Raw genomic sequence first — 27,160 nt, forward strand, 5'->3', positions numbered from 1 at the left:
ATGGTGGCACTGCCTAAGGCTCATGATTTACACGCTACAGGATACGAAAACAGAAATATTGGGATGTATGTGGAATATCCAATAGACTAGGCCCTGGAAGAGAACACAGAAAGTTTGTGTATAGAGAGGGGTAGTATAGTCAACATCTAGTCCTGTGCCTGTGGATAGGGCAAGTACTAGTGGCACTCTAATTGTTCCTTATAGCACTGAAATTGGGGGTGTATGAGATTTGGGACCATGATGAAGCCTGAAGGCCTCTGCTCTGAAGTATAAGTTGTTTGTCTAGGCTGGGGTACTGGTATAGATTCAGCAGGATGTGCAAAAACATTTATGATGAGTATGTTAGGGATAATTAACAGGCCTGACTCTGGAGAGGTCATGGGGAATCTGAGTACAGAGTTGGGTTGTATAGGCAGCACACAGTGTTCTGTGGCTAAGTGTTGTAACAGGAACTTCATGCAGGAACCAAGATCTTACCTATAGCAAAGAAGAACATGAAGCAAAGGATTTCGGACATTGACAAAAGTTAGAAGTCACTACAAGGATGGGTGGTGGTGGTGCATAACTTTAATCATAGCACTTGGGAGGCAGAGGCAGGAGGATCTCTGTGAGTGTGAAGCCAACCTGGTCTACAGAGCTAGTGCAAAAATAGACTTCAAAGTTACGTAGAGAAGCCTTCTCTCGAATTAAAAATAGATAGATAGATAGACAGATAGGTAGATATAAGTAAGTCATTGCGAGGAAGAACAAGCACTATTCTAGGGATGCCACTAGATGGTCTGGACTCCACTAGTTTGGGGAAACAATTATCTCTGCAGAAGGGTGCATACCTCTATCGACTTTATAGGAGGATATGGACAGTCTGGGCATGTGTGCAAGAACGTTGAGTGCAGAGGGAGCCTAGCTGTTCACTAAAGCATAGTAGAAGTTGTAGGGCCTAAGCTTGTCTGCACACATTCAATCCTGTAGATGCCTAAAGCTCACAAATGGAAGGCAAGTGTGTTTCTAGTAGGTCAGGCTGCATGTGGAAAAACAAGTATTCATGTTTGTGTTGGTTATTACTCACTAGGCTAAACCCTGGAGGCCGAGCATGTGGGATGTCTAGGGACAAAGATAGGTGGCTTAATCATTTAAATGTCACTTGTGATTGAATGAAGGTAGAATGGTTCAAGTTGAGAGTATGGAAGTTGGATATAGCACAAAGGAATAGGCTAGGACAAGGTCAGTTGGAGGAACCAGAGTCTGCAGAAGCCTAGAGCCATCAAGTACAAGGAACTCATAGCCACACTAGTCATGGTCACTGGATGTTCGACCATTCTAGTTACGCCAGAAAATAAAATGTCAGATAGGGATGTAAACACCAGGCTCACCCAGGAGGAGACCACAGGAAGTCTGTGTATTTATTGGTGTATTTCATGTGTCACAAGGCTTTCTGAAAGTAGATATGGGTAGACAGGGCTAGGGTACATCCCTATGGGAGCATAGATGTAGGCTACAGCCAAGGACAAAATGCTTGGCATAGGCTAGGGCCAAGGAATGGGGACCTTGTTGAATTCTAGGGGTCATTACAGCAAGGCTAGGAGTCCAGACATCTGTGCCAAACTGCATGCAGCATGGGATTTATGTTTTGCATGACATGAAAACAGAAATATTGGGTTGTGTTTGGAGTTTCAGTAACTAGACTCTGGGGAGTGGATGGGAAGTTTGAGTATAGAGTGCCATGGTATAGTGAACATCTATTCCTGTGGCCATAGATAGGACAACTATTGTAGAAAAACTAAATGTTAACTATAGCACATGAATAGATGGAGGGCTGTGCTGGGGTGTGAGATTTTACACCCTACTGAATCCTAGAGGCACCTGTTATGTGTTATAGGTTGTCTATGTAGGCTAAAGTACTGTGATCAATTCAGCAAGTTGTAGAAAATCATGTATGATGAGTACATTTGGTGTTAGTCTACAGGCTTGACTCTGGGGAGTACATGGGTATTCTGGGAAATGTGGGTATTAAGTTGTGTTGTATAGGTAGCCTAGAGTGTCCTGTGTGTAAGTGTTGTTACAGGAGATTCATGCAGGACACTATATGTTGCATTCAGCCTAAGAGACCATGGTGGGACTAAGATGGAACAAAGGATTTGGAACCCTACCAACAGCTAGAAGTCTCTACTATTGAAATCTAGGGATGACACTGGATGTTCCATCCAGTCTGGACTCCACTGGATTAGAAAAACAATGATAGGATGCAGAGCAGTGCTCTGAAATCTAGACAATGGAGGAGTATTCTGATAGTCTGGGGATAGAATGGTCATGTAGGGCAGCCACAACTCCTCTGGTTTTATGAGAGATTGATAGTCTTTGTGGGAATCTAGATGCTGTCAACAGCACAGAAAAAGTTGATGGGTCTAAGAATGCCGGAGATTGCTACGGAGGCAGCTGGAGAAGACAAGGACACTGGTTGTTGCAACTTGGGTAGATCAAGCCCTCTATGTACAAAGTACTGAGTGGGTAACTAAACTAAACAAGTTAAAACCTGGGAAGACATAGAAAATCTGAATAAGGAATAATGTTCTATATTGTACCTAAAGTGTCCCGTGGATGTACTAGTGCAGGGTAAGTGCTAGCAAAGCCTAGATGTTCACGACAGAAAAGGAGGATTCCTGAGAATAGTCTGAGCTGAGTTATTTGGGACCATACTCCCGAGAAGACCCTTGAATCAAGAGGCAAACAGCCAGATTATGCAGGGGTGCTGGCTGTTAAACTCAAGCTAGATGCAGATGGATATGGAAAACAAGTATTGGTTGGTGGCATATATAAGAAGCCAGTTCCTGGAGGAGAACATTAGGAATGTGGTGGAGTAGGGTGCTGCAGGTAACACAGAGGGTACTGTGGGTGGGTGAAGGTAGCAACTTGTCTGCTGCATGTATGTTGGCAATCGCACACGTGGAAGGCCAAGATTTGGGATTTCCGAAATTATAGAAGCCTAGATATTGCTACTTAGGTGATCAAACTAAATTAGTATAATGACTTTGGGAAAGAGGCTAGATCCAGGTAGAGATAGAATATGAAATATCTGGTTGTGAGGGAGTGAGTACTTACCAGGCCATACCATGGTGGAGGACTCAGGAATACAGAATTTGGATTCGGGTAAGATAGTTAGCAAAATGAGTACTATATGTAGATTCAAGCAGCGCAGGTCCTTGTAGGACAATGTATGTTGGTTGGAGGACAGGAGTAGATGCTGGGATTCGGCCCTCGCATTAGGAACTCTGTTGAACCCTGTGAGCATTACTACAACATGCAAGAATATCAGTGGCAAAAACTAGACTTGGACACTTGTAGTGACTTATGATCTGTTTGTTGGCATATGGGGAAACGCTATCTGGTAGGGGAAATATTCTGGGCTTGGTCTTTGGGGAAGATATGGAAAGTCTGGATTGGAAATGGAGTTGTGAAAGCAGGGCAACTATTTCATGCATGGGTGTAGGTGTGTTAAATTCAGGGGAGCCTAACTGTTGAGTATACCAAAGAAGGAGTTGCTGGACCTAGTCTTGGCTGAAGGCTTTGAAAACCTTCACAGGCCTAAAATTTGCAAATGCAAGGCACATGAGGCAGCTGTAAGTCAGACAGCATGTGGAAAATCAAATATTCACTTGTGTGTAGTGGGTTACTCAATTGGCTAAAGTTGGGTCCTGGTGGTTGTGGGATGTCTGGTTATATAATGAAGTGGTTTAGGCATCGGAATCATCCTGCAGATGGATTCAGGTAGGATGGTTACTGTTGGGAATGTAGATGCTGGATACAGCGCAAAAGAATGTGCTAGGACAAGGCCAGTTGGAGGGAAAGTGCCAGCAGAAGCTTAGAACTATCTATCAAAGCACGGTAGGACTAAGATGGAGCCTAGGGTTTGGAACTCAGCAAACAGCTAAAAGTCACTGTAAGTGTGAGAAAACAGCTGTTTTAGAGTTCTCACTGGATGTTTCATCAGGTCTGGACTCTACTGGAGTAGGAAAAGAATTATCTGCTCGAAAGGTGCACTTACTTCTCTTGGCATTGTAGAAGGATTTGGACAGTCTTGGCATGCTGTGATATTATGTAGTCAGCCAGAGATCCTGTGGTTTGATGAGGTTGGGGTTGTCTCAGTGGGAATGTATATGTTGTCTACAGCACAGGAGGATTTGTTGGGACTAGGAATCCTATATGCTATGAATATGTTTTATTACCATTGGTTATTCAAGAAGATGCTTTGGGCAATCGATTAGTAGAATATAGCCAGGCAGGAAATCTGAACAGAGATATAGAGAGAAAGTAGGCAGAGTCAGGGAGATGCCATGTAGCTGCTGAAGGAGAAAACCAGCAGCTACCAGTGAGAGCCTTACTGGAATGGATCATAATGATACATAGATATACAAAAGGGAATCCCACATCAATATGAGCTATGTTTGGAGGGATGTGGAAAAACAGTATTTGGAACAGGAAATATTCACTAGGTTCGAACTTTAGGAGGACACGATAACTTTTCATAAGGAGTGGGGTTATTCCATTAGCCAGTACAGGTATGATAAGTGTTGGGGAACTCTCAGTGTTGGCTACAGAATAGTAGTAGCTGGTGGGATCATGCTGTGTTTTGAGATTTGTGTCCCTAATCATGCCAAAAATCACTACTGCAGAGTGCAAGGGCCCATTCTTTGATGGGACAGGGACTATTCAATCTAGGATAAATTCCACTGAATATGGAAAACCAATTACAGAGTATGGATATCTTCACCTGGATAAATCCTGGAGGGGGACATAGGAAGTCTGGGTATGGTGTGAAGAGGTATGGGCAACTCTAAGACCCCTGTTGGTTTATCTAAATAGGATTATATCTGGCTGTAGCCCAGATGTTCTCTATAATATAGGAAAAATGTTCTAAATAGGCTGCAACATGTTGAAGCCTAAAATTCACTACTATAAGGCAAGGAGTCCAGACCAAGATTGAACATTTCTTATGGTTTCCAGGTTATACATAACAGAATGTTAAAAATCAAGTGTCTAATACTGTGTGATATTCTCAATAGGCTAGACACCAGAAGATAGGAGAACCCTGGTTATGGACTGGGCTTATGTTGGTTGTAGAAAGCCTCCTTAGGTGAGTGAGTATATTAAAGGAGGCTGTATGCTCACCACAGTAAAAGAGATATTGAGGCTAGGCTGGGTCACCTGACTTGGGATAAGGTGGAAGCCTGGAGGCCATGATTTGTTGCTACACAGCCAGACAAGATATGGACACTGGTTTGCGTATATTCATTAGCTACAGAGGAATGTGGAGATGCAAGTATTCGTGTGTGTGTGTGTGTGTGTGTGTGTGTGTGTATGTGTGTGTGAGTGTGTGTGTGTACGGTCAACAGGCTAAGTCATGGAGTAGGAATGTTATTTGGGAATGATTTTAGGGAAGACATTCAAGATACTAGCCAAAGATTGAGGCGGACATTTTGGACTAAACCATTGACAGGGATAGCATTGTTGAAGAATTTGGAGAAGCAAATGATCTGTCATGTGTTCTACCACAACAAAGGTAGATATGTAAAAAAGGTTGAGGTGGAAAATTTGCCTTAGAGTTATTAAACAAAGTCTCCATCTAAACCCAAACTCTCTTTGCCTTCTCAATATCTTCCCCCTATCATCAAAGTGTCAGGAGTGGTACAGTCCACTATTTGTTCCTTCCTTCCCCAGGCATTCTTGTGGGTCAGAACCAGGCTTTGTGATGTCAGAGCACAAGCTCACCTACTATTGGTCGAGACCTTGATGATGACTCAGGTCTGAGGGTGTGGCCTTCCCTACTCTGCCAGTTGTTCACAGCCCCTCGAGGGAGAAACAACACGCGCTCACGCGACTTGGTGATGGAGAGTCTAGCAAAGGAACCTACGGAATCACTGTCCGACATGGACTTCCCAACATCCAGTAGTGATGTTCCGATGGCAACGAATGGGCCAGTCCTTATGGTGAAGACAAAGGCAGCTCTAAAGCAGTATCCACCTTACATGTCGTGCGGAAAGGTGAGTTGACGAACCCTACTGGAGCTCCCTCCTCTACTCATTTACTCTTACCTAAAGTCACTACCTCTCTCCTTCCTGGCATAAATCCCTTATCAATTCTCACCTCTTCCGACAAAGTGTCCTTCACATGCCTCTCCTGACTTCTCCCTCTATTAACTAATTCTTGTGTTCACCTCTTGCCATTCCAGGCACACAAGAAAAGCAAACACCGGAAGCACTCCTCAAAGAAGAGGAACAAGAGAAAGAGGGAGGCCGAAGAGGCAGCTGCCCTCGAACGGAAGAAAATCAAAGTGAAAGCTGTTACTGCAATGCCTGAACCTAAGGAGGAGGAGCCTGAAAAGGAAGCCGAGGTGCACACTACTGGAGAAGCAAGCGTGGTCGCAGCAGCCGATGAGGGGGAGAGCCAATAAGATGGCTATCATGAAGACGGGGAATGCCCAAATATGACAAAGAAAATTGCATTGGTATAAATTTCTTAAATTGAAAATAAATTCAATTTAGTTGAAAAGCTATGTGTCTTTTACAGTGACTAAAGGCGAAACCAGGAAAGGGAAGGAAAAATGATGGTTATAGGAGAAGAGAGGGAAGATGGGTGGGTGAATGGCAATGGAGAGATTTGTTCTTCACTAGGTTTGGGACAGTCATAGTGGGTTCATGGAAAGAGGGGGAGTTTGGGTTGGTAGAAGACAAGGGAGGGATTTGGGTCTACAAAGGTTTGGGCATTAATTGTGGGTGCATAAAAGAGGCGAGTTTGTGTGGGAAGAAGACAAGGGAGGGATTAGGGTCTCCAACATTTTGTGGCTTTAACGGTGAGAGCATGGAAAGAGAGGGCGTTTGGTGGGTAGGAGACAAGGGAGGGATTTGTGTCTCCAAAGGTTTGGGCATCAATGGTGGGTGCATGGAAGACGGGGAGTTTGGGTGGGAAGAAGACAAGGGAGGGATTTGGGTCTCCAAAGTTTTGGGGCAGTAATGGTGAGGGCATGAAAAGAAAGGGAGTTTGGGTGGGAAGATGACAAGGGAGGGATTTGGGTCTCCAAAGAATTGGTCATCAATGGTGGGTGCATGGAAGAGGGGGAGTTAGGGTGGATAGAAGACAAGGAAGGGATTTGTGTCTCCAAAGGATTTGGGCAGTAATGGTGAGTGCATGAAAAGAAAGGGAACTTGGGTTGGTAGAAGACAAGGGAGGGATTTGTGTCTCCAAAGGTTTGGACATCACTTGTGGGTGCATGGAAGAAAGGGAGTTTGGGTGTGTAGGAGACAAGGGAGGGATTTGTGTTTTTAAAGGTTTGGGCATCAATGATGGGTGCATGGAAGAGGGGGAGTTTGGGTGGGAAGAAGACAAGGGAGGGATTTTTGTCTCCAAACATTTGGGCATCATTGGTGTGTGCCAGGATGAGGGGGATTTTAGGGCAGTAATGGTGAGTGGATGAAAAGAAAGGGAGCATGTGTGGGTAGAAGACAAGGGAGGGATTTGGGTCTCCAAAGGTTTGGGCATCAATGGTGGGTGCATGAAAGTGGGGATGTTTGGGTTGGAAGAAGACAAGGGTGGGATTTGGGTCTCCTAAGGTTTGGGCAACAATGGTGGGTGCATGGAAGAGGGGGAGTTCGGGTGGGAAAAGACAAGGTTGGGATTTGGGTCTCCAAAGGTTTGGGAAACAATGGTGGATGCATGGAAGAGGGGGAGTTTGGTTGGGAAGAAGACAAGGGAGGGATTTGGGTTTCCATATGTTTGGAGCAGTAATGGTGAGTGCATGGAAAGAGAGTGAGTTTGGGTGGGTAGAAAACACGGGAGGGATTTGGGTCTCCAAACGTTTGGGCATCAATTGTGGGTGCATGGAAGAGAGGGAGTTTGGGTGGGTAGGAAAAAAGGGAGGGATTTGGGTCTCCAAAGAATTGGTCATCAATGGTGGGTGCATGGAAGAGGGGGAGTTAGGGTGGATAGAAGACAAGGGAGGGATTTGTGTCTCCAACGGTTTGGGCATCACTTGTGGGTGCATGGAAGAAAGGGAGTTTGGGTGTGTAGGAGACAAGGGAGGGATTTGTGTTTTTAAAGGTTTGGGCATCAATGATGGGTGCATGGAAGAGGGGGAGTTTGGGTGGGAAGAAGACAAGGGAGGGATTTTTGTCTCCAAACGTTTGGGCATCATTGGTGTGTGCCTGGATGAGGGGGATTTTGGGGCAGTAATGGTGAGTGCATGAAAAGAAAGGGAGCATGGGTGGGTAGAAGACAAGGGAGGGATTTGGGTCTCCAAAGGTTTGGGCATCAATGGTGGGTGCATGAAAGTGGGGATGTTTGGGTTGGAAGAAGACAAGGGTGGGATTTGGGTCTCCAAAGGTTTGGGCAACAATGGTGGGTGCATGGAAGAGGGGGAGTTCGGGTGGGAAGAAGACAAGTTTGGGATTTGGGTCTCCAAAGGTTTGGGCATCAATTGTGGGGGCATGGAAGAGAGGGAGTTTGGGTGGGTAGGAAAAAAGGGAGGGATTTGTGTCTCCAAAAGTTTGGGCATCAATGGTGCGTGCTTTGAAGAGGGGGATTTTGTGTGGGTAGAAGACAAGGGAGGGATTTGTGTCTCCAAAATTTTGGGGCAGTAATGGTGAGAGCTTGGAAAGAGTGGGAATATGGGTGGGTAATGCCAGGCAAGGGAGTTGGATCTCATATACTTTGGAGAGTGTAATGATGGGTAAATGATAAGAGACATTTGGGTGGGTACATGACAAGGGAAGGATTTGGTTCTCAAATACTCAGGTGGCAGAAATCATGAGTATCTGTTAAGAGAGGAGTTTGGGTTATTATATGAAGGGTGGGATTAGGGTCTCAGAAAGATGGGGTCAGAAATGGTGGATATATAGCAACAGAGGGAGTATGCTGGGTAAATGACAAGGGAGGGATTTGGGTCTTATACACTTTAGGGGCAGCAATGGTGAGTATGTAGCAAGAGAAATACTTTGGATGGGCATACGACAATGGAGAGATTAGGGTCTCACAAAGCTGGTGGCAAAATGATGGGTATATGCCCAGAGAGGAGTTTGGGTAGCTGTATGACCAGGGAGTGTTTGGGTCTCTTAAGGTTTGGGGCAGAAATAATTGGTATATTTCATGAAACAGAGTTTGGGTGGGTATATGTCAAGAGAGGGGGTTTTGTTGGGCTTATAAACATGGATATATTTGGGTCTGACATGTTTGGGGGAAGAAATGGTGGTTACATGACAAGACAGGAAATTGTGTGGTTACATGAAAATAGAAGAATTTTCAGTGGGCATATGGCAAGAGAAGGATTTGGGTCACAGCAGGATGGGGGCACACATGGTGGATATATGGCTAGCGAGGGAGTTTGGGTGAGTACATGACATGGGGCAGATTGGGCCATCACAACGTTTGGGGGAAGAAATGGTGGAAACATTATAAGAGAGAGTATTAGGTTTGGTGTATGGCTAAGGAGGAATGCGTGTCTTGGAAGGATGGGTCCAGAAATAGTGGGTACATGGCGAGAGAGGGAGTTCACTTGGTTGACGGAAAGGGAGAGATTTGTGTCTGATAAGGTTTTAGGGAAGAAATATTGGCTATATGGCAAGAGAGGTAGTGTGGATAGGCAGATGACAAAGGAGGGATGTGGTCTCATAAGGATGAAGGCAGCAACAGTGGGGAGAGAGAGAGAGAGAGAGAGAGAGAGAGAGAGAGAGAGAGAGAGATTGGGTTGGTATATGATATGAGAGAGATTATGGTTTTTCAAAGTTTGATGGCAGATAAACAATTTTCATGAATTTACAATAAAGATGGATTTGATTGCGTGTATTGTATGAACCACACCTTGAACTCAAATTTCAAGTTGAGGCCTAGAAAATTGATTTAGGTGGGTATATGACACAGAAGACTCTTTGGTGTTGAAGATGGAAAATCTGACATTTTGTATACTATAGGGATAGAGGCCAGAAAAGGAATATGGTTTGATATATAAAAAGAAGAAAATTTGGGTTAGCATATGACAAAGAAGGGACTTTGGTTCCCACAGATTTGAGGGTCATACCACACATGCACTGTAAGACTCATAGAGGTAATTATGGAGCATTGAATCCAAATTGCTACATTTATCTAATCTCATAGATACGGATGAAGTAGACTGTGCTCCACCATCCATGTATTTTGCAAGATCCGGGCAAAACTTCACAGTATGAATGTCTCAACCTATCTGAGGTGAAGTGTGTGAGTGACAGTTATCCCCACAAATAGCTGTTATGTTTCCTGTTTGGCAACTTTTTTTGAATGTTGGTTTTATACCTCACCATCCAATGTAAGTAAGGAAATCTCCCCAGGAGCAATAATCACCGAGCAAACTCAAATCTACTGATCACATCTCAGTGAAAGGAATGGTAATTTGAAGTGACAGGTTTACCCTTGGTTATCCTTTATAAAAAATTTGTGTTTTAATAGGGCTTTTAGAATGGGCTGCTTACATAACAGGCCTAGCAGAAATGAGGATATACTAATGAGACAATTGTGTAGCTTGATCTATCAGAACAGTCAAATCATTGACTTCAACGTAATGAGTATTTCTACAGAAATCTCATGCCAGGTAAAGCAATGTTCTCTACCCAAAGGAAAACCTTGTCTCCTTAAAGAGATTTCACACAATTCCTACTATCAAACCACCTTGCCAGATAAGACTAACAATTAGACAATGATGGGTGAGCTAAGGGAGGGTAGATGCCACCTCCTGACCACAACTGCTTATATGTCAATACCCTGTCCCTCTAGCTAAACTCTAATCTCAGTTCAGGACTTCAAGATGCAAGAGACTTGAAAGGGTCTCTGGATCTCTTTATCACTAGTTAATTGGATGCTTGCCTATAATTTTAGGAAATTAATTCATGATCATCATGTCAGGATTCAGGCAAACACGGCACCAGGCCTGTTGTTGAGTCCATACCAACTGATTCATCAGTAGTAGGTAGAGAGAGAGAGAGACGAGGCCTGATGTGGGAATGTAAACCTCAAAACCCACCCTCAGTGACATATATTATCCACAAAGGCTATATGCATTCCAGCATGGTCACACCTCCTAATTTCCCAAACAGTTGCACTTCTTGGTAACTAAGTAAGTATTCAAGTACATGAGATCCTGTTTTTCATTCCCTTTCATTAACTGTCACATTTCTCTAGAAGCCACCAACTGTCAGTAGTTTGTCAGTTAGAGGTACAGACTTCTGAGCCATCCCCCATAGTCCAAGATGCACTGTAGGAGGGCTCGAGAGTCTAACTGGCAAACTCCTGACAGTTGGTGGCTTCTAGAGAAGTGTGAGAGTTAATGTGGATGGAAACCATACTGGCATATATTTGAGTGCTTAGTCACCAAGCATACTGGAATATGACCTGGCCTCATCTTACACAGGACTTTGCATGCAATCACGACGGCTCTGTATTTGTGAGAGCAATGACTCTGTCATGTCTTGAGATCACAATTTCACTCTTGGCATCTGCAGCCTCAGACTCATAAAATCTTTTTAAATGCTCCCTGCAATGGTACCTGAGTCTTGAAGAGAGGGCTACAAATATCCCATTGCACATACTCTCATTTTTTTTCCAGGATGACCAGTTTTGAATGTCTTTTTTAAACATAATCTACTGCACCAAGGTCTCTGAGGAGGTCTGAGAACTGCACTAATCTGTAGTTATCGAGGTATGAATGTATAGTGAAGCTTGATACTTCATTCATTTAACAAAATAATAGTATGAGGTTCAATACTGGGGCCTTGGAACTCCATAACCATGTTTTCTCGACAAAGCTTACAGCAGCAGGCATGTGTTGCTTTCTGTAGATTAGACCTTAAATTCACTCTTAAGGAGCTGATTATTCCCAGAAAGTTTGTACCACTATTGCATTCATGGACATATCTTTCTAGGTTGTTCATTAATATAGTGTGCAATATTCTTAGTTTGGTACGACGACTGATGATCCTCCCAGGAGCACACCATGTAGGCTAGAGCAAAGGATGAAATACTGGGACTAAACTGGGAACTAGGATTTAGGACTTTGTTGAAGTTAGAGATCATTACTGCAAGGCAAAGATTTCAGGCTACTATGGTGGCACTGCCTAAGGCTCATGATTTACACGCTACAGGATACGAAAACAGAAATATTGGGATGTATGTGGAATATCCAATAGACTAGGCCCTGGAAGAGAAAACAGAAAGTTTGTGTATAGAGTGGGGTAGTATAGTCAACATCTAGTCCTGTGCCTGTGGATAGGGCAAGTACTAGTGGCACTCTAATTGTTCCTTATAGCACTGAAATTGGGGGTGTATGAGATTTGGGACCATGATGAAGCCTGAAGGCCTCTGCTCTGAAGTATAAGTTGTTTGTCTAGGCTGGGGTACTGGTATAGATTCAGCAGGATGTGCAAAAACATTTATGATGAGTATGTTAGGGATAATTAACAGGCCTGACTCTGGAGAGATCATGGGGAATCTGAGTACAGAGTTGGGTTGTATAGGCAGCACACAGTGTTCTGTGGCTAAGTGTTGTAACAGGAACTTCATGCAGGAACCAAGATCTTACCTATAGCAAAGAAGAACATGAAGCAAAGGATTTCGGACATTGACAAAAGTTAGAAGTCACTACAAGGATGGGTGGTGGTGGTGCATGACTTTAATCATAGCACTTGGGAGGCAGAGGCAGGAGGATCTCTGTGAGTGTGAAGCCAACCTGGTCTACAGAGCTAGTGCAAAAATAGACTTCAAAGTTACGTAGAGAAGCCTTCTCTCGAATTAAAAATAGATAGATAGGTAGACAGATAGGTAGATATAAGTAAGTTATTGCGAGTGAGAACAAGCACTATTCTAGGGATGCCACTAGATTGTCTGGACTCCACTAGTTTGGGAAAACAATTATCTTTGCAGAAGGGTGCATACCTCTATCGACTTTATAGGAGGATATGGACAGTCTGGGCATGTGTGCAAGAACATTTGTGCAGAGGGAGCCTAGCTGTTCACTAAAGCATAGTAGAAGTTGTAGGGCCTAAGCTTGTCTGCACACATTCAATCCTGTAGATGCCTAAAGCTCACAAATGGAAGGCAAGTGTGTTTCTAGTAGGTCAGGCTGCATGTGGAAAAACAAGTATTCATGTTTGTGTTGGTTATTACTCACTAGGCTAAACCCTGGAGGCCGAGCATGTGGGATGTCTAGGGACAAAGATAGGTGGCTTAATCATTTAAATGTCACTTGTGATTGAATGAAGGTAGAATGGTTCAAGTTGAGAGTATGGAAGTTGGATATAGCACAAAGGAATAGGCTAGGACAAGGTCAGTTGGAGGAACCAGAGTCTGCAGAAGCCTAGAGCCATCAAGTACAAGGAACTCATAGAAACACTAGTCATGGTCACTGGATGTTCAACCATTCTAGTTACGCCAGAAAATAAAATGTCAGATAGGGATGTAAACACCAGGCTCACCCAGGAGGAGACCACAGGAATTCTGGGTATTTATTGGTGTATTTTATGTGTCACAAGGCTTTCTGAAAGTAGATGTGGGTAGACAGGGCTAGGGTACATCCCTATGGGAGCATAGATGTAGGCTACAGCCAAGGACAAAATGCTTGGCATAGGCTAGGGCCAAGGAATGGGGACCTTGTTGAATTCTAGGGGTGATTACAGCAAGGCTAGGAGTCCAGACATCTGTGCCAAACTGCATGCAGCATGGGATTTATGTTTTGCATGACATGAAAACAGAAATATTGGGTTGTGTTTGGAGTTTCAGTAACTAGACTCTGGGGAGTGGATGGGAAGTTTGTGTATAGAGTGCCATGGTATAGTGAACATCCAGTCCTGTGGCCATAGATAGGACAACTATTGTAGAAAAACTAAATGTTAACTATAGCACATGAATAGATGGAGGGCTGTGCTGGGGTGTGAGATTTTACACCCTACTGAATCCTAGAGGCACCTGTTATGTGTTATAGGTTGTCTATGTAGGCTAAAGTACTGTGATCAATTCAGCAAGTTGTGGAAAATCATGTATGATGAGTACATTTGGTGTTAGTCTACAGGCTTGACTCTGGGGAGTACATGGGTATTCTGGGAAATCTGGGTATTAAGTTGTGTTGTATAGGTAGCCTAGAGTGTCCTGTGCGTAAGTGTTGTTACAGGAGATTCATGCAGGACACTATATGTTGCATTCAGCCTAAGAGACCATGGTGGGACTAAGATGGAACAAAGGATTTGGAACCCTACCAACAGCTAGAAGTCACTACTATTGAAATCTAGGGATGACACTGGATGTTCCATCCAGTCTGGACTCCACTGGATTAGAAAAACAATGATAGGATGCAGAGCAGTGCTCTGAAATCTAGACGACGGAGGAGTATTCTGATAGTCTGGGGATAGAATGGTCATGTAGGGCAGCCACAACTCCTCTGGTTCTATGAGAGATTGATAGTCTTTGTGGGAATCTAGATGCTGTCAACAGCACAGAAAAAGTTGATGGGTCTAAGAATGCCGGAGATTGCTATGGAGGCAGCTGGAGAAGACCAGGACACTGGTTGTTGCAACTTGGGTAGATCAAGCCCTCTTTGTACAAAGTACTGAGTGGGTAACTAAACTAAACAAGTTAAAACCTGGGAAGACATAGAAAATCTGAATAAGGAATAATGTTCTATATTGTACCTAAAGTGTCCCGTGGATGTACTAGTGCAGGGTAAGTGCTAGCAAAGCCTAGATGTTCACGACAGAAAAGGAGGATTCCTGAGAATAGTCTGAGCTGAGTTATTTGGGACCATACTCCCGAGAAGACCCTTGAATCAAGAGGCAAACAGCCAGATTATGCAGGGGTGCTGGCTGTTAAACTCAAGCTAGATGCAGATGGATATGGAAAACAAGTATTGGTTGGTGGCATATATAAGAAGCCAGTTCCTGGAGGAGAACATTAGGAATGTTGTGGAGTAGGGTGCTGCAGGTAACACAGAGGGTACTGTGGGTGGGTGAAGGTAGCAACTTGTCTGCTGCATGTATGTTGGCAATCGCACACGTGGAAGGCCAAGATATGGGATTTCCGAAATTATAGAAGCCTAGATATTGCTACTTAGGTGATCAAACTAAATTTGTATAATGACTTTGGGAAAGAGGCTAGATCCAGATAGAGATAGAATATGAAATATCTGGTTGTGAGGGAGTGAGTACTTACCAGGCCATACCATGGTGGAGGACTCAGGAATACAGAATTTGGATTCGGGTAAGATAGTTAGCAAAATGAGTACTATATGAAGATTCAAGCAGCGCAGGTCCTTGTAGGACAATGTATGTTGGTTGGAGGACAGGAGTAGATGCTGGGATTCGGCCCTCGCATTTGGAACTCTGTTGAATCCTGTGAGCATTACTACAACATGCAAGAATATCAGTGGCAAAAACTAGACTTGGACACTTGTAGTGACTTATTATCTGTTTGTTGGCATATGGGGAAATGCTATCTGGTAAGGGAAATATCCTGGGCTTGGTCTTTGGGGAAGATATGGAAATTCTGGATTGGAAATGGAGTTGTGAAAGCAGGGCAACTATTTCATGCATGGGTGTAGGTGTGTTAAATTCAGGGGAGCCTAACTGTTGATTATACCAAAGAAGGAGTTGCTGGACCTAGTCTTGGCTGAAGGCTTTGAAAACCTTCACAGGCCTAAAATTTGCAAATGCAAGGCACATGAGGCAGCTGTAAGTCACACAGCATGTGGAAAATCAAATATTCACTTGTGTGTAGTGGGTTACTCAATTGGCTAAAGTTGGGTCCTGGTGGTTGTGGGATGTCTGGTTATATAATGAAGTGGTTTAGGCATCAGAATCATCCTGCAGATGGATTCAGGTAGGATGGTTACTGTTGGGAATGTAGATGCTGGATACAGCACAAAAGAATGTGCTAGGACAAGGCCAGTTGGAGGGAAAGTGCCAGCAGAAGCTTAGAACTATCTATCAAAGCACGGTAGGACTAAGATGGAGCCTAGGGTTTGGAACGCAGCAAACAGCTAAAAGTCACTGTAAGTGTGAGAAAACAGCTCTTTTAGAGTTCTCACTGGATGTTTCATCAGGTCTGGACTCTACTGGAGTAGGAAAAGAATTATCTGCTCGAAAGGTGCACTTACTTCTCTTGGCATTGTAGAAGGATTTGGACAGTCTTGGCATGCTGTGATATTATGTAGTCAGCCAGAGATCCTGTGGTTTGATGAGGCTGGGGTTGTCTCAGTGGGAATGTATATGTTGTCTACAGCACAGGAGGATTTGATGGGAATAGGAATCCTATATGCTATGAATATGTTTTATTACCATTGGTTATTCAAGAAGATGCTTTGGGCAATCGATTAGTAGAATATAGCCAGGCAGGAAATCTGAACAGAGATATAGAGAGAAAGTAGGCAGAGTCAGGGAGATGCCATGTAGCTGCTGAAGGAGAAAACCAGCAGCTACCAGTGAGAGCCTTACTGGAATGGATCATAATGATACATAGATATACAAAAGGGAATCCCACATCAATATGAGCTATGTTTGGAGGGATGTGGAAAAACAGTATTTGGAACAGGAAATATTCACTAGGTTCGAACTTTAGGAGGACACGATAACTTTTCATAAGGAGTGGGGTTATTCCATTAGCCAGTACAGGTATGATAAGTGTTGGGGAACTCCCAGTGTTGGCTACAGAATAGTAGTAGCTGGTAGGATCATGCTGTGTTTTGAGATTTGTGTCAATAAAACATGCCACAAATCACTACTGCAGAGTGCAAGGGTCCATTCTTTGATGGGACAGGGACTATTCAATCTAGGATAAATTCCACTGAATATGGAAAACCAATTACAGAATATGGATATCTTCACCTGGATAAATCCTGGAGGGGGACATAGGAAGTCTGGGTATGGTGTGAAGAGGTATGGGCAACTCTAAGACCCCTGTTGGTTTATCTAAATAGGATTATATCTGGCTGTAGCCCAGATGTTCTCTATAATATAGGAAAAATGTTCTAAATAGGCTGCAACATGTTGAAGCCTAAAATTCACTACTATAAGGCAAGGAGTCCAGACCAAGATTGAACATTTCTTATGGTTTCCAGGTTATACATAACAGAATGTTAAAAATCAAGTGTCTAATACTGTGTGATATTCTCAATAGGCTAGACACCAGAAGATAGGAGAACCCTGGTTATGGACTGGGCTTATGTTGGTTGTAGAAAGCCTCCTTAGGTGAGTGAGTATATTAAAGGAGGCTGTATGCTCACCACAGTAAAAGAGATATTGAGGCTAGGCTGGGTCACCTGACTTGGGATAAGGTGGAAGCCTGGAGGCCATGATTTGTTGCTACACAGCCAGACAAGATATGGACACTGGTTTGCGTATATTCATTAGGTACAGAGGAATGTGGAGATGCAAGTATTCGTGTGTGTGTGTGTGTGTGTGTGTGTGTGTGTGTGTATGTGTGTGTGAGTGTGTGTGTGTACGGTCAACAGGCTAAGCCATGGAGTAGGAATGTTATTTGGGAATGATTTTAGGGAAGACATTCAAGATACTAGCCAAAGATTGAGGCGGACATTTTGGACTAAACCATTGACAGGGATAGCATTGTTGAAGAATTTGGAGAAGCAAATGATCTGTCATGTGTTCTACCACAACAAAGGTAGATATGTAAAAAAGGTTGAGGTGGAAAATTTGCCTTAGAGTTATTAAACAAAGTCTCCATCTAAACCCAAACTCTCTTTGCCTTCTCAATATCTTCCCCCTATCATCAAAGTGTCAGGAGTGGTACAGTCCACTATTTGTTCCTTCCTTCCCCAGGCATTCTTGTGGGTCAGAACCAGGCTTTGTGATGTCAGAGCACAAGCTCACCTACTATTGGTCGAGACCTTGAAGATGACTCAGGTCTGAGGGTGTGGCCTTCCCTACTCTGCCAGTTGTTCACAGCCCCTCGAGGGAGAAACAACACGCGCTCACGTGACTTGGTGATGGAGAGTCCAGCAAAGGAACCTAAGGAATCACTGTCCGACATGGACCTCCCAACATCCAGTAGTGATGTTCCGATGGCAGCGAACGGGCCAGTCCTTATGGTGAAGACAAAAGCAGCTCTAAAGCAGTATCCACCTTACATGTCGTGCGGAAAGGTGAGTTGACGAACCCTACTGGAGCTCCCTCCTCTACTCATTTACTCTTACCTAAAGTCACTACCTCTCTCCTTCCTGGCATAAATCCCTTATCAATTCTCACCTCTTCCGACAAAGTGTCCTTCACATGCCTCTCCTGATTTCTCCCTCTATTAACTAATTCTTGTGTTCACCTCTTGCCATTCCAGGCACACAAGAAAAGCAAACACCGGAAGCACTCCTCAAAGAAGAGGAACAAGAGAAAGAGGGAGGCCGAAGAGGCAGCTGCCCTCGAACGGAAGAAAATCAAAGTGAAAGCTGTTACTGCAATGCCTGAACCTAAGGAGGAGGAGCCTGAAAAGGAAGCCGAGGTGCACACTACTGGAGAAGCAAGCGTGGTCGCAGCAGCCGATGAGGGGGAGAGCCAATAAGATGGCTATCATGAAGACGGGGAATGCCCAAATATGACAAAGAAAATTGCATTGGTATAAATTTCTTAAATTGAAAATAAATTCAATTTAGTTGAAAAGCTATGTGTCTTTTACAGTGACTAAAGGTGAAACCAGGAAAGGGAAGGAAAAATGATGGTTATAGGAGAAGAGAGGGAAGATGGGTGGGTGAATGGCAATGGAGAGATTTGTTCTTCACTAGGTTTGGGACAGTCATAGTGGGTTCATGGAAAGAGGGGGAGTTTGGGTTGGTAGAAGACAAGGGAGGGATTTGGGTCTACAAAGGTTTGGGCATTAATTGTGGGTGCATAAAAGAGGCGAGTTTGTGTGGGAAGAAGACAAGGGAGGGATTAGGGTCTCCAAAATTTTGTGGCTTTAACGGTGAGAGCATGGAAAGAGAGGGAGTTTTGGTGGGTAGGAGACAAGGGAGGGATTTCTGTCTCCAAAGGTTTGGGCATCAATGGTGGGTGCATGGAAGACAGCGAGTTTGGGTGGGAAGAAGACAAGGGAGGGATTTGGGTCTCCAAAGTTTTGGGGCAGTAATGGTGAGGGCATGAAAAGAAAGGGAGTTTGGGTGGGAAGATGACAAGGGAGGGATTTGGGTCTCCAAAGAATTGGTCATCAATGGTGGGTGCATGGAAGAGGGGGAGTTAGGGTGGATAGAAGACAAGGAAGGGATTTGTGTCTCCAAAGGATTTGGGCAGTAATGGTGAGTGCATGAAAAGAAAGGGAACTTGGGTTGGTAGAAGACAAGGGAGGGATTTGTGTCTCCAAAGGTTTGGGCATCACTTGTGGGTGCATGGAAGAAAGGGAGTTTGGGTGTGTAGGAGACAAGGGAGGGATTTGTGTTTTTAAAGGTTTTGGCATCAATGATGGGTGCATGGAAGAGGGGGAGTTTGGGTGGGAAGAAGACAAGGGAGGGATTTTTGTCTCCAAACGTTTGGGCAACATTGGTGGGTGCGTGGACGAGGGGGATTTTGGGGCAGTAATGGTGAGTGCATGAAAAGAAAGGGAGCATGGGTGGGTAGAAGACAAGGGAGGGATTTGGGTCTCCAAAGTTTTGGGCAACAATGGTGGGTGCATGGAAGAGGGGGAGTTCGGGTGGGAAGAAGACAAGGTTGGGATTTGGGTCTCCAAAGGTTTGGGAAACAATGGTGGGTGCATGGAAGAGGGGGAGTTTGGGTGGGAAGAAGACAAGGGAGGGATTTCGGTTTCCATATGTTTGGAGCAGTAATGGTGAGTGCATGGAAAGAGAGGGAGTTTGGGTGGGTAGAAGACACGGGAGGGATTTGGGTCTCCAAAGGTTTGGGCATCAATTGTGGGTGCATGGAAGAGAGGGAGTTTGGGTGGGTAGGAAAAAAGGGAGGGATTTGTGTCTCCAAAAGTTTGGGCATCAATGGTGGTGCCTTGAAGAGGGGGATTTTGTGTGGGTAGAAGACAAGGGAGGGATTAGTGTCTCCAAAATTTTGGGGCAGTAATGGTGAGAGCTTGGAAAGAGTGGGAATATGGGTGGGTAATGCCAGGGAAGGGAGTTGGATCTCATGTACTTTGGAGAGTGTAATGATGGGTAAATGATAAGAGACATTTGGTTGGGTACATGACAAGGGAAGGGTTTGATTCTCAAATACTCAGGTGGCAGAAATCATGAGTATCTGTTAAGAGAGGAGTTTGGGTTATTATATGAAGGGTGGGATTAGGGTCTCAGAAAGATGGGGTCAGAAATGGTGGATATATAGCAACAGAGGGAGTATGCTGGGTAAATGACAAGGGAGGGATTTGGGTCTTATACACTTTAGGGGCAGCAATGGTGAGTATGTAGCAAGAGAAATACTTTGGATGGGCATACGACAATGGAGAGATTAGGGTCTCACAAAGCCGGTGGCAAAATGATGGGTATATGCCCAGAGAGGAGTTTGGGTAGCTGTATGACCAGGGGGTGTTTGGGTCTCTTAAGGTTTGGGGCAGAAATAATTGGTATATTTCATGAAACAGAGTTTGTGTGGGTATATGTCAAGAGAGGGGTTTTGTTGGGCTTATAAACATGGATATATTTGGGTCTGACATGTTTGGGGGAAGAAATGGTGGTTACATCACAAGACAGGAAATTGTGTGGTTACATGAAAATAGAAGAATTTTCAGTGGGCATATGGCAAGAGAAGGATTTGGGTCACAGCAGGATGGGGGCACACATGGTGGATATATGGCTAGCGAGGGAGTTTGGGTGAGTACATGACATGGGGCAGATTGGGCCATCACAACGTTTGGGGGAAGAAATGGTGGAAACATTATAAGAGAGAGTATTAGGTTTGGTGGATGGCTAAGGAGGAATGAGTGTCTTGGAAGGATGGGTCCAGAAATAGTGGGTACATGGCGAGAGAGGGAGTTCACTTGGTTGAATGAAAGGGAGAGATTTGTGTCTGATAATGTTTTAGGGAAGAAATATTGGCTATATGGCAAGAGAGGTAGTGTGGATAGGCAGATGACAAAGGAGGGATGTGGTCTCATAAGGATGAAGGCAGCAACAGTGGGGAGTGAGAGAGAGAGAGAGAGAGAGAGAGAGAGAGAGAGAGAGAGAGAGAGAGAGATTGGGTTGGTATATGATATGAGAGAGATTATGGTTTTACAAAGTTTGATGACAGATAAACAATTTTCATGAATTTACGATAAAGATGGATTTGATTGCGTGTATTGTATGAACCACACCTTGAACTCAAATTTCAAGTTGAGGCCTAGAAAATTGATTTAGGTGGGTATATGACACAGAAGACTCTTTGGTGTTGAAGATGGAAAATCTGACATTTTGTATACTATAGGGAGAGAGGCCAGAAAAGGAATATGGTTTGATATATAAAAAGAAGAAAATTTGGGTTAGCATATGACAAAGAAGGGACTTTGGTTCCCACAGATTTGAGGGTCATACCACACATGCACTGTAAGACTCATAGAGGTAATTATGGAGCATTGAATCCAAATTGCTACATTTATCTAATCTCATAGATACGGATGAAGAAGACTGTGCTCCACCATCCATGTATTTTGCAAGATCCGGGCAAAACTTCACAGTATGAATGTCTCAACCTTTCTGAGGTGAAGTGTGTGAGTGACAGTTATCCCCACAAATAGCTGTTATGTTTCCTGTTTGGCAACTTTTTTTGAATGTTTGTTTTATACCTCACCATCCAATGTAAGTAAGGAAATCTCCCCAGGAGCAATAATCACCCAGCAAACTCAAATCTACTGATCACATCTCAGTGAAAGGAATGGTAATTTGAAGTGACAGGTTTACCCTTGGTTATCCTTTATAAAAAATTTGTGTTTTAATAGGGCTTTTTGAATGGGCTGCTTACATAACAGGCCTAGCAGAAATGAGGATATACTAATGAGACAATTGTGTAGCTTGATCTATCAGAACAGTCAAATCATTGACGTCAACGTAATGAGTATTTCTACAGAAATCTCATGCCAGGTAAAGCAATGTTCTCTACCCAAAGGAAAACCTTGTCTCCTTAAAGAGATTTCACACAATTCCTACTATCAAACCACCTTGCCAGATAAGACTAACAATTTGACAATGATGGGTGAGCTAAGGGAGGGTAGATGCCACCTCCTGACCACAACTTCTTATATGTCAATACCCTGTCCCTCTAGCTAAACTCTAATCTCAGTTCAGGACTTCAAAATGCAAGAGACTTGAAAGGGTCTCTGGATCTCTTTATCACTAGTTAATTGGATGCTTGCCTATAATTTTAGGAAATTAATTCATGATCATCATGTCAGGATTCAGGCAAACACGGCACTGGGCCTGTTGTTGAGTCCATACCAACTGATTCATCAGTAGTAGGTAGAGAGAGAGAGAGACGAGGCCTGATGTGGGAATGTAAACCTCAAAACCCACCCTCAGTGACATATATTATCCACAAAGGCTATATGCATTCCAGCATGGTCACACCTCCTAATTTCCCAAACAGTTGCACTTCTTGGTAACTAAGTAAGTATTCAAGTACATGAGATCCTGTTTTTCATTCCCTTTCATTAACTGTCACATTTCTCTAGAAGCCACCAACTGTCAGTAGTTTGTCAGTTAGAGGTACAGACTTCTGAGCCATCCCCCATAGTCCAAGATGCACTGTAGGAGGGCTCGAGAGTCTAACTGGCAAACTCCTGACAGTTGGTGGCTTCTAGAGAAGTGTGAGAGTTAATGTGGATGGAAACCATACTGGCATATATTTGAGTGCTTAGTCACCAAGCATACTGGAATATGACCTGGCCTCATCTTACACAGGCCTTTGCATGCAATCACGACGGCTCTGTATTTGTGAGAGCAATGACTCTGTCATGTCTTGAGATCACAATTTCACTCTTGGCATCTGCAGCCTCAGACTCATAAAATCTTTTTAAATGCTCCCTGCAATGGTACCTGAGTCTTGAAGAGAGGGCTACAAATATCCCATTGCACATACTCTCATTTTTTTTCCAGGATGACCAGTTTGGAATGTCTTTTTTAAACATAATCTACTGCACCAAGGTCTCTGAGGAGGTCTGAGAACTGCACTAATCTGTAGTTATCGAGATATGAATGTAGAGTGAAGCTTGATACTTCATTCATTTAACAAAATAATAGTATGAGGTTCAATACTGGGGCCTTGGATCTCCATAACCATATGTTCTCGACAAAGCTTACAGCAGCAGGCATGTGTTGCTTTCTATAGAGTAGACCATAAATTCACTCTTAAGGAGCTGATTATTCCCAGAAAGTTTGTACCACTATTGCATTCATGGACATATCTTTCTAGGTTGTTCATTAATATAGTATGCAATATTCTTAGTTTGGTACGACGACTAATGATCCTCCCAGGAGCACACCATGTAGGCTAGAGCAAAGGATGAAATACTGGGACTAAACTGGGAACTAGGATTTAGGACTTTGTTGAAGTTAGAGATCATTACTGCAAGGCAAAGATTTCAGGCTACTATGGTGGCACTGCCTAAGGCTCATGATTTACACGCTACAGGATACAAAAACAGAAATATTGGGATGTATGTGGAATATCCAATAGACTAGGCCCTGGAAGAGAACACAGAAAGTTTGTGTATAGAGAGGGGTAGTATAGTCAACATCTAGTCCTGTGCCTGTGGATAGGGCAAGTACTAGTGGCACTCTAATTGTTCCTTATAGCACTGAAATTGGGGGTGTATGAGATTTGGGACCATGATGAAGCCTGAAGGCCTCTGCTCTGAAGTATAAGTTGTTTGTCTAGGCTGGGGTACTGGTATAGATTCAGCAGGATGTGCAAGAACATTTATGATGAGTATGTTAGGGATAATTAACAGGCCTGACTCTGGAGTGGTCATGGGGAATCTGAGTACAGAGTTGGGTTGTATAGGCAGCACACAGTGTTCTGTGGCTAAGTGTTGTAACAGGAACTTCATGCAGGAACCAAGATCTTACCTATGGCAAAGAAGAACATGGTAGTACTAGTCTGAAGCAAAGGATTTCGGACATTGACAAAAGTTAGAAGTCACTACAAGGATGGGTGGTGGTGGTGCATAACTTTAATCATAGCACTTGGGAGGCAGAGGCAGGAGGATCTCTGTGAGTGTGAAGCCAACCTGGTCTACAGAGCTAGTGCAAAAATAGACTTCAAAGTTACGTAGAGAAGCCTTCTCTCGAATTAAAAATAGATAGATAGATAGACAGATAGGTAGATATAAGTAAGTCATTGCGAGGAAGAACAAGCACTATTCTAGGGATGCCACTAGATGGTCTGGACTCCACTAGTTTGGGGAAACAATTATCTCTGCAGAAGGGTGCATACCTCTATCGACTTTATAGGAGGATATGGACAGTCTGGGCATGTGTGCAAGAACGTTGAGTGCAGAGGGAGCCTAGCTGTTCACTAAAGCATAGTAGAAGTTGTAGGGCCTAAGCTTGTCTGCACACATTCAATCCTGTAGATGCCTAAAGCTCACAAATGGAAGGCAAGTGTGTTTCTAGTAGGTCAGGCTGCATGTGGAAAAACAAGTATTCATGTTTGTGTTGGTTATTACTCACTAGGCTAAACCCTGGAGGCCGAGCATGTGGGATGTCTAGGGACAAAGATAGGTGGCTTAATCATTTAAATGTCACTTGTGATTGAATGAAGGTAGAATGGTTCAAGTTGAGAGTATGGAAGTTGGATATAGCACAAAGGAATAGGCTAGGACAAGGTCAGTTGGAGGAACCAGAGTCTGCAGAAGCCTAGAGCCATCAAGTACAAGGAACTCATAGCCACACTAGTCATGGTCACTGGATGTTCGACCATTCTAGTTATGCCAGAAAATAAAATGTCAGATAGGGATGTAAACACCAGGCTCACCCAGGAGGAGACCACAGGAAGTCTGTGTATTTATTGGTGTATTTTATGTGTCACAAGGCTTTCTGAAAGTAGATATGGGTAGACAGGGCTAGGGTACATCCCTATGGGAGCATAGATGTAGGCTACAGCCAAGGACAAAATGCTTGGCATAGGCTAGGGCCAAGGAATGGGGACCTTGTTGAATTCTAGGGGTCATTACAGCAAGGCTAGGAGTCCAGACATCTGTGCCAAACTGCATGCAGCATGGGATTTATGTTTTGCATGACATGAAAACAGAAATATTGGGTTGTGTTTGGAGTTTCAGTAACTAGACTCTGGGGAGTGGATGGGAAGTTTGAGTATAGAGTGCCATGGTATAGTGAACATCTAGTCCTGTGGCCATAGATAGGACAACTATTGTAGAAAAACTAAATGTTAACTATAGCACATGAATAGATGGAGGGCTGTGCTGGGGTGTGAGATTTTACACCCTACTGAATCCTAGAGGCACCTGTTATGTGTTATAGGTTGTCTATGTAGGCTAAAGTACTTTGATCAATTCAGCAAGTTGTAGAAAATCATGTATGATGAGTACATTTGGTGTTAGTCTACAGGCTTGACTCTGGGGAGTACATGGGTATTCTCGGAAATCTGGGTATTAAGTTGTGTTGTATAGGTAGCCTAGAGTGTCCTGTGTGTAAGTGTTGTTACAGGAGATTCATGCAGGACACTATATGTTGCATTCAGCCTAAGAGACCATGGTGGGACTAAGATGGAACAAAGGATTTGGAACCCTACCAACAGCTAGAAGTCACTACTATTGAAATCTAGGGATGACACTGGATGTTCCATCCAGTCTGGACTCCACTGGATTAGAAAAACAATGATAGGATGCAGAGCAGTGCTCTGAAATCTAGACGATGGAGGAGTATTCTGATAGTCTGGGGATAGAATGGTCATGTAGGGCAGCCACAACTCCTCTGGTTTTATGAGAGATTGATAGTCTTTGTGGGAATCTAGATGCTGTCAACAGCACAGAAAAAGTTGATGGGTCTAAGAATGCCGGAGATTGCTATGGAGGCAGCTGGAGAAGACAAGGACACTGGTTGTTGCAACTTGGGTAGATCAAGCCCTCTATGTACAAAGTACTGAGTGGGTAACTAAACTAAACAAGTTAAAACCTGGGAAGACATAGAAAATCTGAATAAGGAATAATGTTCTATATTGTACCTAAAGTGTCCCGTGGATGTACTAGTGCAGGGTAAGTGCTAGCAAAGCCTAGATGTTCACGACAGAAAAGGAGGATTCCTGAGAATAGTCTGAGCTGAGTTATTTGGGACCATACTCCCGAGAAGACCCTTGAATCAAGAGGCAAACAGCCAGATTATGCAGGGGTGCTGGCTGTTAAACTCAAGCTAGATGCAGATGGATATGGAAAACAAGTATTGGTTGGTGGCATATATAAGAAGCCAGTTCCTGGAGGAGAACATTAGGAATGTGGTGGAGTAGGGTGCTGCAGGTAACACAGAGGGTACTGTGGGTGGGTGAAGGTAGCAACTTGTCTGCTGCATGTATGTTGGCAATCGCACACGTGGAAGGCCAAGATTTGGGATTTCCGAAATTATAGAAGCCTAGATATTGCTACTTAGGTGATCAAACTAAATTTGTATAATGACTTTGGGAAAGAGGCTAGATCCAGGTAGAGATAGAATATGAAATATCTGGTTGTGAGGGAGTGAGTACTTACCAGGCCATACCATGGTGGAGGACTCAGGAATACAGAATTTGGATTCGGGTAAGATAGTTAGCAAAATGAGTACTATATGTAGATTCAAGCAGCGCAGGTCCTTGTAGGACAATGTATGTTGGTTGGAGGACAGGAGTAGATGCTGGGATTCGGCCCTCGCATTAGGAACTCTGTTGAACCCTGTGAGCATTACTACAACATGCAAGAATATCCGTGGCAAAAACTAGACTTGGACACTTGTAGTGACTTATGATCTGTTTGTTGGCATATGGGGAAACGCTATCTGGTAGGGGAAATATTCTGGGCTTGGTCTTTGGGGAAGATATGGAAAGTCTGGATTGGAAATGGAGTTGTGAAAGCAGGGCAACTATTTCATGCATGGGTGTAGGTGTGTTAAATTCAGGGGAGCCTAACTGTTGACTATACCAAAGAAGGAGTTGCTGGACCTAGTCTTGGCTGAAGGCTTTGAAAACCTTCACAGGCCTAAAATTTGCAAATG

This window comes from Microtus oregoni, unplaced genomic scaffold, assembly GCF_018167655.1.
Source record: "Microtus oregoni isolate MIOR12 unplaced genomic scaffold, Mior012 000079F_000, whole genome shotgun sequence".
In the NCBI taxonomy this organism is placed as follows: domain Eukaryota; kingdom Metazoa; phylum Chordata; class Mammalia; order Rodentia; family Cricetidae; genus Microtus; species Microtus oregoni.